General features: G+C 37.5%; 1 long non-coding RNA gene across 1 annotated transcript; it reads right to left on the bottom strand.

The window, feature by feature from the left end:
* Positions 1-825: 825 nt before the first annotated feature.
* On the bottom strand, positions 826-11,971 carry LOC307025051. The gene is made up of 3 exons (XR_013804048.1): positions 11,645-11,971; positions 8,409-8,480; positions 826-2,026 (listed from the first exon to the last, which is right to left on the bottom strand). It is a non-coding gene; the product is annotated as an uncharacterized lncRNA (long non-coding RNA).
* Positions 11,972-12,391: the final 420 nt, after the last annotated feature.

Below are 12,391 nucleotides of genomic sequence, written 5' to 3'. Positions count from 1 at the left end.
CATGAGTTTTCTAATGTTACACCACTTTGTACTTTACTACATTTCAGAGGGATGTACTGTGCCTTATACTCCACTACAAAGTTACATATTACTTTTCAGATTAAGATTTTAACCAGAGTTCTCTTGTGTTATGGCCTATCACAAAACAGCTACATTCAGTTTGAACCGCTTTTCATGTTTCTGGTACAACCTCCCCCTTTCAACTAATAGATCATGTTGGTGGGAGATGTACAGTTGTATTTAGTTGATTGGTCATTTTATAATAACTTGTAACTTATTCCCAATAAATATGGAGGGGCCTGAACCCATTGTTTGGAAACCACTGGACTGAAACACAATAAAACTCCACCTTGAGCAGCACCATTTTACATGTAGTTAGTTTGCCAAGGAAAAAAATCAAACAGATGATGTAAAAATAACGATACAAATGTTCATTGGGTGAATCTTTCAAAATCCATTTTGTTGGACTTAAAAGAGGAATACATTTTTAACAAAGAACAATAAGAGCTCCACGAGAAAAAAAATGAATCTGATAATTGCCCTTTATTTGTAAGGAGTTTGAGGATATGTGAAAATTAGGTGACTGTAACCTAAAATCAATTGGAAGATTTCCCTTAATCAATTATATAGTCAAATGTTTTAATAAGTCACATGGTCCATGTGCAGCAGGAGTGGTAGATTTTGCTGTTAAAAGTTAAGTACTTTTTTTTCACAACAGAATACGCATGAATACAGACACCGATACAAATATTAACATGCAGCCAACACACCGATCTCTGCATATATTATGCATCTAAAATACTGTATAATTTATTGCGTCTTTAAACATGTTAATTACAGCAATTAAATATCAAGATGTCTTTATGCACACAGACACAGACATAGACACAAAAAGACCCACACGAACCCACATAGACACACACACACAATGTATAATATGATAATAATGTAATCACCATTTTGGTTGCAGAGTTGACACATTTCTTACAGTGTTTGACCTCCTTTGTCCTCCCTTAAGCTGAACCGAGGAGGATGTCTCTGTGTGTGTGAGTGTGTGTATGTGTGTGTGTCTCAGCAGGAGGCATAATAAAAATGGCATCTGCATTTCCATAAATCAGAGAAGCAGGTTTGTTGTCACCCAGTTGAGGGGCCTGAGAGTGAGGCCCCAGGGCCTGTAGGGATTATAAGAAAGTGTGTGTGTGTGTGGGTGTGTTTGTGCGATTGTGCGTGTGTGTGTCTGTAACAGTGCCCACAACTCATCGCCGGCGCTGCATACACTTACACTTAATGTTTAAAACATATAGTATCTTTTCATATTTTGCCTTTTCTCTGCCCTTCACCTGCTGTCATGCAGATATGTGCGGCCCACCTCTTTATGCAGCTTTAGTCCTATTCAATCCCAGGAATATATGTGTAGCAAATATTTGAATATTTGTATAATTGCAAAGTATGTTGCTTTAAAATGGCATGGAATTTGACTCGAGTTTTAAATAGCTCTCAATGTTACTTACCGACCAAACAATTTACAGGAAAATAAAAACAAACATGCAGCTAAAAACAAGAAGTTTGAACAAAGAATGGTTAAAAAATTAACATAGTGTACATAACAGTGGGGGGGGGGGGGGAAATAGGTGTATATAAAAAGGAACAATGAACACACAATGAAAGTTTTTCTTTAAATGATAAACAAACACATTCTATTGACATGTATATAGACCTTGTGCACTACTTATTATTTTGTATTTCATATTTGTGTATGTTATTATATATGTTGCATTGTTGGAGGAGCTCAGGTCAGAAGAATTTCATTACCATTTCTACACTGTAGCTTTGTGCATATGACAATAAAACCTTTGAATCTTGATGTGAGCCTCTCCGCTCACACAGGGTTCAAATAGGGACGGAAAGAGCAGGTTGGTTGAACACAGGCGTTTATTAACTCCAAACAAAAATATACGCGGGTCTCAAACGTTGCCCGGGTGGGAACCTTCACAGGTCCTTTTGCGACCTTCCAGGATCCCGCCTACTGCAAAACAGACCAGAACCAGGTTACGACATGCTTTTATTCCGGCACTGATTACCTGATTCCTATCAGCTGTCTGGCCTCCGGCCGAGTCACTCCCTTCACTACAGCAGCCGGCGCCCTAACCACACCCCGCTGCCACACTTGAAAATAAATAATCTGATATACATGAAGTGGCTGGCTATTTACAGTATGCACACACGTTTTTATATAGTTTATAGCCTGCTAAATGTATAATTGACGATTAGAAATAAACCTATTGCAGATATGTAGATTTATTATTTAAAGGGATAATTTGTCACATGATCATACAATATATGCAGTGAAATACAGGGCGGTACACTCTTGATAATACTATGTTTAACATGTCCTCCATCTTAGTTTACTGTGTTAGCATGCTAACATTAGCTAATTAGCAATAACAGCTGATGTTTGTGGGAATGTCATTAGTTGTGCAAGTATTTGTTCATTAACCAAAGTATGAGACAAAATTACAATTTTGACCTAATGATGGCATTAAAAGTGCAATCAAATGCAAAATAACTTACATTTAGAAAACATTACCCACGTGCACATGCACACACTGCACCACTAACACCCAACACACTGGGTTGGAATCTAAATGTTGTCCATGTTTCTACTTCTGAGATGCATTGAGTGAATCACGTCGTTAATATTAATGAACATCAACACTCAATCCATTGCTTGAATTCAAAAGAAATCCAAGTACTGAGTGTGAGTGATTTTTCTCACTGTCAATCAACACAAGCTCTTCTTCTAGTATTGAAGGTGACCCGTGATTGGCTTCAGACCACAGAAAGAATACTTAAACATCCAATCCAACCAAATTTTAATAATTCATGCTTTAATGCTAATATAACACTATTAATACAATAATAATGTAAGCTATGTACCAGACAGGATTTTTAAAATGAGCTGTCTAAATGAATAATTTATTGCATGAGGCTGGTTAATAAATGTTTTAATCATCTGGACGCTTCAAAATCTGTTAGTGCAACACAAATGAACATTTCATTCACATCACAGACAAGCTGACAATTTACACTACTTGGATTTAGTTTTAGTGATATTTATACTAATAGTCATATTCAGCTCATTCATCAACTTTGTTATATTTAACATCGCCACTCTTCTAGATGTTAGCATTCCAAGCCAAGGGTCTCCTAGCTGTCATGCTGCTCTGAAAAGATGTTTCAATCTATAAACTACATTTGAAATGTTTAGCGCAGTTTACAGTCTTAAAAGCATTTTCAAATACATTTTAATCCAATGAAGGATTGAATATTGTGGAGGGAGCATTTGAGATTGAATTGATATATTTTAATTTTCTTTCAATTTCACTTAAAACCATTAAATAATAAAAAATATGACCAGTCCCTCCAATAAAATGGTTTCAGCTTCATCGTCAAATATGATGAATATCCATTTAAGGGCTAAACTAGCGATAATATTCATCATCAATTAATCTGCCGACCTATTTTATTTAACAATCGTGTCAGAAGATAGTCAAAATAAAAGTGTACATCTTACTAAAGTCCAGTGAATACAGACAAAGTTGGAGATTTTTCCCATTAGGCTAGTTAATTAATTGATTGTTTTTAGCTCAATTTCATTTAAAATGTCAATTTACAAAAACTTCCCTAGTGAGATATGTTTCTTAAAGATTCATCTCAAAGATGTATCTTTTTTTTAATTCTTGCTTTAAATAGTAGGTTAAAAAGGGACAAAGGACAAGACGGAGGAGAAAAAAAAACTCATGCAGCAATTTAAATTAATGTGAGACCCAAATACGTCTCCAAGCCCATCATTGAACTCTCATCATCATTTATTTTCCTTTCAATTACATGAAAGAGTTTAAAACGATATTAAGCGGCAACCTTTTCCCCTAATCAGAAAGTTTTTAAAAGAGTTTTCCTGATAAGTTTCAGGAAATCATCTCGTGTGAAAAAAGCCCCCCAAAGATGTCGTCACCCTGTCCCTCGGAGGGCCTGTACCCGGCAGATAAAGATAGCGTGGGCGTCCCATCTGATCTGAGCCAGTGGCTTTGCAGAGCTGAAATTGATCCCTGTGGTGGATGCACTGACAGGCCCGAGGAGCCGGTGTTCAAATGAATTTGGAAGAGGAGAAGAAGACAGCGAAGGCTTTCTGTTTGTTCTGCCTCTAAATAATACAGCACAATGACAGCTAGCAAACAAAAGCATTTGTGTAGCGAGGAGCGATACCCGGGATAGGATATAACACAGAGGAATGCTTAAATTACCGATGGGAATGGAAACAGCTTTTCTTTTTCCTCGGTTTTGTTGTGTGTTAAACATTGATGGGAGCCAGACCTGTGGGGAGGAGAAAGTGTTCGACCATCCAAAAGAGCCAGTAAAGGGACTGTTCGTCTGCGAGCGGGACACTTGAGCACTGGGCTCTGCTCCCACAAGTCACATTTATTAATACATTTGCCAGCATAAAATATAGTCTTCCTTTTTTTACACTTAATTGCAATGCTTCAGGGTGAAAAAAAACAAATGACTGCCATGTGATTGTATCCAAATTCCCTGAATGTAATTAAACATAAATGTGTAAAGTGTCGGTGGGGAGATTTAGCCCTGAATAATTGACATTGCTGTATTATACTGCTGAAGGAATTAATCTGCCTTAAAATGCTTATTTCCGTGTGCATGTGTTTTTTAACACTCGTGCATCTAAAAAATAATTGAGGGGCCTGTGCACTGCTGAATATTTCATCCCCTGCTGCCTCTTTTTCTCAATTTTCATTGGCTGAACGATGGCTTTTGCACCCAAAAAAAGAAGGATATGAATTTTTCAGGCACTTTAAATAATTAAGCCCAAAGTGTTTGGGGCGGCAAAGCCCTGATAAACTAATCTGAGACGGAGGAGAGAGGAAAAGGTCTGAGAGGGACATTAGAAATTTATTATTTTATCAGCAGCTATTTATTATTAACATTGAGAGATCCCATTATCATTCATAGACAAAGGTACTCCAGGGAGGATGCCCTGTGGATGTCAAGGTGATACATTCAAACTGAGAAGTTTAAGGAGGGGAAAGAGTCTGCTGAGCCAGTCAGTGAAGTCAGCGGGATTTCTTCATTTTCTTGGGGTGGATTTCTGGAGCGGATGGCGGATTTAGGACATAAAAATGAATCGTTCAGACTTCGCAAAAGTCACGTACTAAATACTTGATGTTGGGATATCGCAAGGAATATACAGAATCAGAGCCACACACAGAGGTCAGGAGTTTTTACTGGGAGATTTTGGAACCTGGTAAAGATTTCTACTCAAGACAATATCTTTTCCCACATAAGAAATGGCAATGTCAACCGCACTGATATGTCTATAACAATTTGATTAATTGCTTTGAAAGTTTCTACAGACATTCATGGTCCCCAGAGGATAGTCCACATGATGTTGATAAAAAAAATTCTTAAGCCACCAAGGTTGACTTTATTTGTGTTTTTGTAATCGATCCATCTTGTTTGGATATTTGATTAACAGACCTTATAAATTAAATAAGATGAAAACTCCAAAGAATTTCCTTCTGTAGACTGCTCAGAGTTTCCTTTGGTGGTGGTGGTGTGGTGTTCAGGGAAACTTGAACTCTTTGAAGCCTTTGAGGTCTGTCAAAATGTACAAAGACAGAGCAAAGACAAGCATGACCAGACAGAGGTGTGTAAGACAGAAAAAAAATCCAATATCTGTCTGCAAGAGAGCACCTACATTGATGGTGTTGGAGGAAACCCCCCTCCTTCTGTCAAATCTCACAAGAGAGGTGGAGAACAGCTGAGAAAGACATCCTTACCCACCCCCATCATCTCATCCTGCACACCACACACACACACACACACACACACACACACACACACACACACTCACACTCACACTCACACTCACACACACACACACACACACACACACACTCACACTCACACACACACACACACACACACACACACACACACACACACACACACACACACACACACACACACACACACACACACACACACACACACACACACACACACACACACACACACACACACACAAACACACAAACACACACACACACACACACACACACACACACACACACACACACACACACACACACACACACACACACTCACTCACAGTGCATGGCCTTTATGAAAATATCCTAAATTTAATCAGGATCTGCAAATTTCATGAGCTGGCCGACCTTCTCCTGAATTTCTTAACGGGGTGTCAAAACAATCTAGACAATGACATCTGACTCCCTGACCGCTGAATCAGAAAATCAGTTATTCTAGGCTGAACCGACTCTTATTATTAACAGACGGAAGATGGGCTTTTCTCACACCTTCAAATACTGTAACCCTTCGGTTTCCAGTCCCAACAATCCCATTATGATAGGGATTGTTTGGGGAAATGTAACACCACAGGATTATCCTCTGGTATTGGAGGGACATTTTAAAGTAAAAACAAAAAATCAGCCATGCTAGCAGCTCTGTGAAGCTGTTTTAAAGGTACAGTGGTGCTTAGAGCTAAATGCATACACAAGCACATGTGCTATGTTGATTTTGTTTAAGTAAAACGATTCACGATGTTAGTTAAGCGGGTTAATAACAATAACAATAGGCTTTATTAAGATAGCACATTTCCTAAAATGAAATGCAACTGAAAGTTTTGTGTATTAACATGTTTAAAAGTGCCCATTAGCAGTAAACATTAAATTGTATATAATAGTAAGTATATTGTAAAAATGTGGCCTAATACTGGATAAAAAGTCAATTTATGACAGACAAACGATGTGATGACAGGCTGCCAGTGCACAGTTCTATGCAAAATAGCTGTAGTTGTATTAGTTTAAGCCATTATAATGCGTACATTTAACATATTATACGTTAAGACAATTCTTCCTTAGGGGGGCATGAATGTGTACAACACACTTCAATGCAATCTGTGCAACTGCTTTGGCGTCATTTCACTCGAAATCTCAACCCTAAAAAGTCATTTGAACACCAAAGTAATTAGGATGTCTAAGAAGTCCTCTGGGCACCACAAATATCTCTACAACAAGTCATGGAAATCCATCCTATAGTATTCCATGTCCATTCCGGACCAAAGTGGTGGACCAATCGACTGACAGACATTGCCATCCAGTCATGATGGCTCATTTGTTTTACTGTTCAGTTTAATTAAAAATACTTAATTGTTATAAACTCAGTTTGATAAGCAAATGTCATTGTTCCTATGACAACGTGTATTTTCTTGACAGGGTCGTTGGGGAGAATATAGATGAGATTATATGAGAACATTGGATTTAATGAAAATCATAATTTGCAATTATAATTGGGAAAACACTTCCAAGAGATATCAAAGGATTTTACTTAAGCTCTTCGTTGGGTGTTCAAAGGACCTTCGTTTTTTTTTCAGTCCCTTCTTCAACCTGTGCCATGCAGACGGTGCAGGGGATGCTGGGTAATGTCAGTGGATATATGCCTGGAGCGATGGTGCTCCTCTGTGACCAAATACTCATCTCTTCTCTCACCCAAAAGAACCCATTAATATTTCAAATTAATGCAAATAACATTAAATGATGAATAATTGCCCTATATCAAAATTCAATTACTGTTAAACACTGACGAATTGCTGATTGAAAATTATGAATAAATTGAGTTCGACAGGGAGGAGGCCTGAGTGGTAAAGTGAGAACAAAAGAAGGGTGTCACAAAGCACATTGTGAGTGTGGATACTTCATTACAGACATTAAGGCTGCCTGCAATATGACTTGTATTATATAAGATGAAAGATCTTGAAATAGTTTAAAGACAATTCAAATTCAACCTCTTCAGCTGCACCCATTCCGTCTTTGTGATGTTTTTTTATGATATGTGCAGAAAATACCAAAAAGACCACGTAGAGTCAGAGAGGAAAGGTGTGTCCATAAAGGAAGAGAAGACAGGAAAGAGGGGACAGATATATCCATAGACAGTAAAATACTTAAAAAACGTAGACTAAGACTATATGCACACATTCATGCTTTGACTCAGAAATCTTTTGACGGACTGCAACTGGCTGAAACTGAACTTAAATCATGAGATTCAGAAATTAAACTGTATTAAACTGTTATTACATTTGTTAACAAATCAGCCAAGACTGGAAAAATGTCACTATTCTATGTTGAGTTTAGGAAGTGTTTCTCCTTCTTTCACGCATTGTCAGCTGACTTCCCCTCTGTATTGAACTTTGGCAGCAGGATGATATTATTCATCAGTTTCTAGGAAACAGCTGATGTAACTGTTCAGTCAGTAGGTGTATGTCATGCTTTTGCCCTGACTGCGAAAAGGAGTTTCCTCTGGGGGACGTTACTCACCAAGTACAGTTGCTACCAGGCCAACACTGGGGTTCTTCCCTGTAGTAAGACGACAGCTCCACCTTCAGGCATCTGCAAAAAAAGCATAAAAAATAATGAATGTTCAGAAATACTTCCCTGTATTCCCTTATATCAGATTTTACAGACCAAGAAAATAAAGGAGCTCATCACTTTGGACTACTTTGAAACAAGAGGTAGAATATTTACAATGGGAAAATATGTAGAAATGTGATAGTGGAGATCAACTGTTCTAGGCATCTTATAACATGGACTATTAATAGTCACATGATGGAGCCAAAGTAGAATTTTGCTATGGAAAATGACATAAACGTGATTAAGCAGAAACATGTGGGGGAAACAAGGCAAGCCTATAAATCATTTTAAAATCTGATTTTAATATATAGACAAATATGTAGGCAATATCCAAATAATGGCTGATTTGGAATGACAGCATATTCATGGATATGTACTATATGTCTACTGTATTTCTTTCCCCACTATTCCAGGCTTGCTTAGCTTTGTTGAAATAACTTCCATAATAGTAATTATTTTGTAGAGCTGCTACCTCCAGCACTCTGTCCATCTCCCCCTTTCCTCACAAGCCCCTCTTCTTTTCTTTCTTTTCACTTCTGAACAGAGCATCCTCGCGTGAGAACGTCACATTAGGTCTGGTTGATTGCGATATTGGGTTACTTTATTTTCCTTCGTGTTTAATCCCTCATTCAGACAGACCACTCAGCCTTTTCTTCGGGGACAGCTTGGATTTCAGAGCTGGAAATAGACAAGCTTAGGAAAAACCCCCAATTGAAATACTGGTCAAAAGTAAAATAATGGTTTGGCTAACATAAGCTGACTGTTTACTTAGGCAGTAGGAAAAACCCTCTCAGCGTGACACAAATGGTAAAGTGAAGAGATGAAACAGGATGCATTATTACTTAGATTAACATCTTCATTTCCAAAAGGCATGCTTATATTCAACAACTACGGCTGACAAGAGGAAAGGAATTGCATCTTTATTCAACTATCTTCAATTAAGAAAATTGGTTTTAGGTCCAGTGAAGTACTACAATGCCTTTCCATCAAACACTGAAGGTGGTCTGAACACCAATAGAAAGAGATGTGTCCTACTTGTCCAGTATAGTAATGCAATGCTGCATTGATATGGAGTCATTGGATTTCATGAAATGGAAGAGGTAAACTGCTATATTTTTTAAACAATATTCAAATAAAAAAGAAGACAAATACTTAAGTCCTATAAAAAGAGATGTTTCCTATGTGTCCAATGTAACAATACATTTCCACAATGATTTATGTCATTAGGTCAGATGAAATGGATGCTAGAAAAAAGGGTTTTCAATAAAAAGTGTAGTAACAGTCAATGGGTCACATAGATTGGAAGCTATTAAATAGAACTGAAATGATCTTATATTCAAATATTATAGTAAAATCAATGAATGTCACATCATCAGTATATTTAATTGTTTATAATTATATATATTTTTTAATTAAAATAAATTAAATAACAACGTAGCATCATGTTCACCAATATTGCCAAGTAAAGGTATTGAAAGTAACAATTGTTTTGTTTCCTTCAAGAGGTAACCAAAGTTAAACCCAGTTTACAGTGCAAGAGCAAGGGGTTCAATGAGAGCCAAGCCTCAGCCCCTGGCTGCAGAAAGTCTGTAAAACTGAGAAACAAGGCGCTGCCAAATTCCGGAGATAATTCATATCAGATATCTACACTAAAGATAACTTAACCAATGCATGTTTGTGCTACTTATTAAAAGCAATCAATAATGTAAGATACTAACTCTGTATGTGCATTCCGTTAACGGAAACCTGCATTGTTACCCTAAGTTCTCAATCCAACACTAGTATTGTCAGGCCAGGGCCATTTCTAGCTGCAAGATACTGTTTGGGGGCCCTAGTTTTTACATTACATTACATTACATTGCATTGCATTTATTTGACGCTTTTATCCAAAGCGACTTACAATAAGTGCATTCGACCCGGAAGATACAACCTTGAAGAAAACAGAATCATATAAGTACATCAGGTTTCATAGAGCCAAACATTTCAAGTGCTACTCAACTGGCTTTAGATAAGCCAGTCCTTTATTAGAATTGAAGTGCTTTGTTAGTAATTCAATCGCTCGAAGTGGAGTCTAAAGAGATGAGTTTTCAGTCTGCGCCGGAAGATGTGTAGGCTTTCTGCTGTCCTGATTTCAATGGGGAGCTCTTGTAAGTTTCAATTGCTTGTTTTTACTGCAATGGGGGGATTCCGAAGCCTTTAAGACAGGGGTGTCAAACTCAATTTCATCGCGGGCCACATTAGCATTATGGTTGCACTCAAAGGGCTGGTTGTAATTATATAAAAATACATATATAATATATATATATAAAATAATGTATTATATTACATTATTGCCTCTGAATTTGATTATTATCGGATAAGGTAATGACTAACTACGTTTGAAAGCAGAAGTCCAGGGCAAATAATTGCAAGTCTCTTCAGTGCGCATGTCACAAAACGAGATGCATTGTGGGACAGGTAATTATGGGCAACCTGCTTCTGTAAAGTGGCACGTAACCGTATAATAACCGTATTATATTCTTTGCAAGTTCTTGCGGGCCACATTAAATGAAGTCGGGGGCCGGATTCGGCCCCCAGGCCTTGGGTTTGACACCCCTGCTTTAAGATGATCTGTGGAGATGCATCAATCTGTTACACTTTAAGAGGAAAACAAGCTAATTTCACGAAAACCAAGCAATTGAAACTTACAAAAAATTATATTAAAAAGGTAAACAATAAGGCTCCTCTACGTCAATAAATGTAAGAGATGTAGCATTTTCTCAACAATATATAATTTACATTTTTCATCTTCCTTTGACGTCACTCATTGGGTGACAGCCTAACGATGATTTGGACTTTATTACCCCAAAAACACAAGCCACAGCTTTGCTATGATTGCAGTTTAGTTGTGTTTATATCCTATTTGATTTTTAAGCATATAATGCTTCACCGAACACAGGAGGGGGCTTGGCTGTCTACAAATAAAGACGGCTAATTTGAGTTCTCCCCAACTATATTGAGGGTGAACCATGGGCTGAACCTGAACTTTAAGCTTTGGGGCTCCCTAGTGGCCGAGGGTTCCCTATGCATCTGCATAGTCCGCCTATAGGAAGAAACGGCCCTGTGTCAGGCTAACCGCTAACGTAACGTTAGCCATGTTTTACCTTGTCGTCTTCCAACTGCTTAATGTTTGGTAGTCTTCTGAGAAAGACGCTTGATATCCTGGAACTCTTTTCTTGAGCTGTTAAAATACCCTACAAATTATAACTCAAATAGGAAACAAAAAAACGGCAAGCTAGTCGTTGACTTAGCTAGCCACTTTGTTCCTGGAGGACCACCACAAGTTATATCCGGATTTTTATAAACCAAACAGAGGTGTGTTTTAAAAAAAATATCCCTCGGTTGGATTTAATTCAATGTTTTTCTTCCAAAAGCATACGTTTAAAGTTTTATAAAATAAAAAAATCCACTGTTCATGATGAAATACCACAGGAGCTTAACCCGATGAAAACAACAATAGTTAGCAACAGCCAATCAGATTGCAGTTCATATTTTGGCTTTGCGCATGCGTCTTGTTATTTTCCCAAACTTGACGGTCAGTGTATGTTTTGGTCAGCGCCATATAGATAGAATATCAGTCTATATGGCGCTGGTTTTGGTCATTGGATTTTCTTTTCCCAAAAGGATATTCAAAAACAAAAAACGACTGGATATTTGATTTTCGTTTTCAAATTGAAAAACCAAAATTGAAATACAAGGCGTTTTTCTTTATCATGGTCAAAAATGGATTTACTAAACTTAAAAAAAGGGATGATTTTCATTTTTTACTTCTCAAAACAAAAAATAAAATCACTAGAAAACAGAAACAAAAAAAGCCCAGTTTTTTCATATTCTGCTACCGGAAGTTGTCT

This window comes from Notothenia rossii, assembly GCF_949606895.1.
Source record: "Notothenia rossii genome assembly, chromosome: 11".
NCBI classification, from domain to species: Eukaryota; Metazoa; Chordata; class Actinopteri; order Perciformes; family Nototheniidae; genus Notothenia; species Notothenia rossii.
This window is presented reverse-complemented; position numbering and strand designations above follow the sequence as displayed.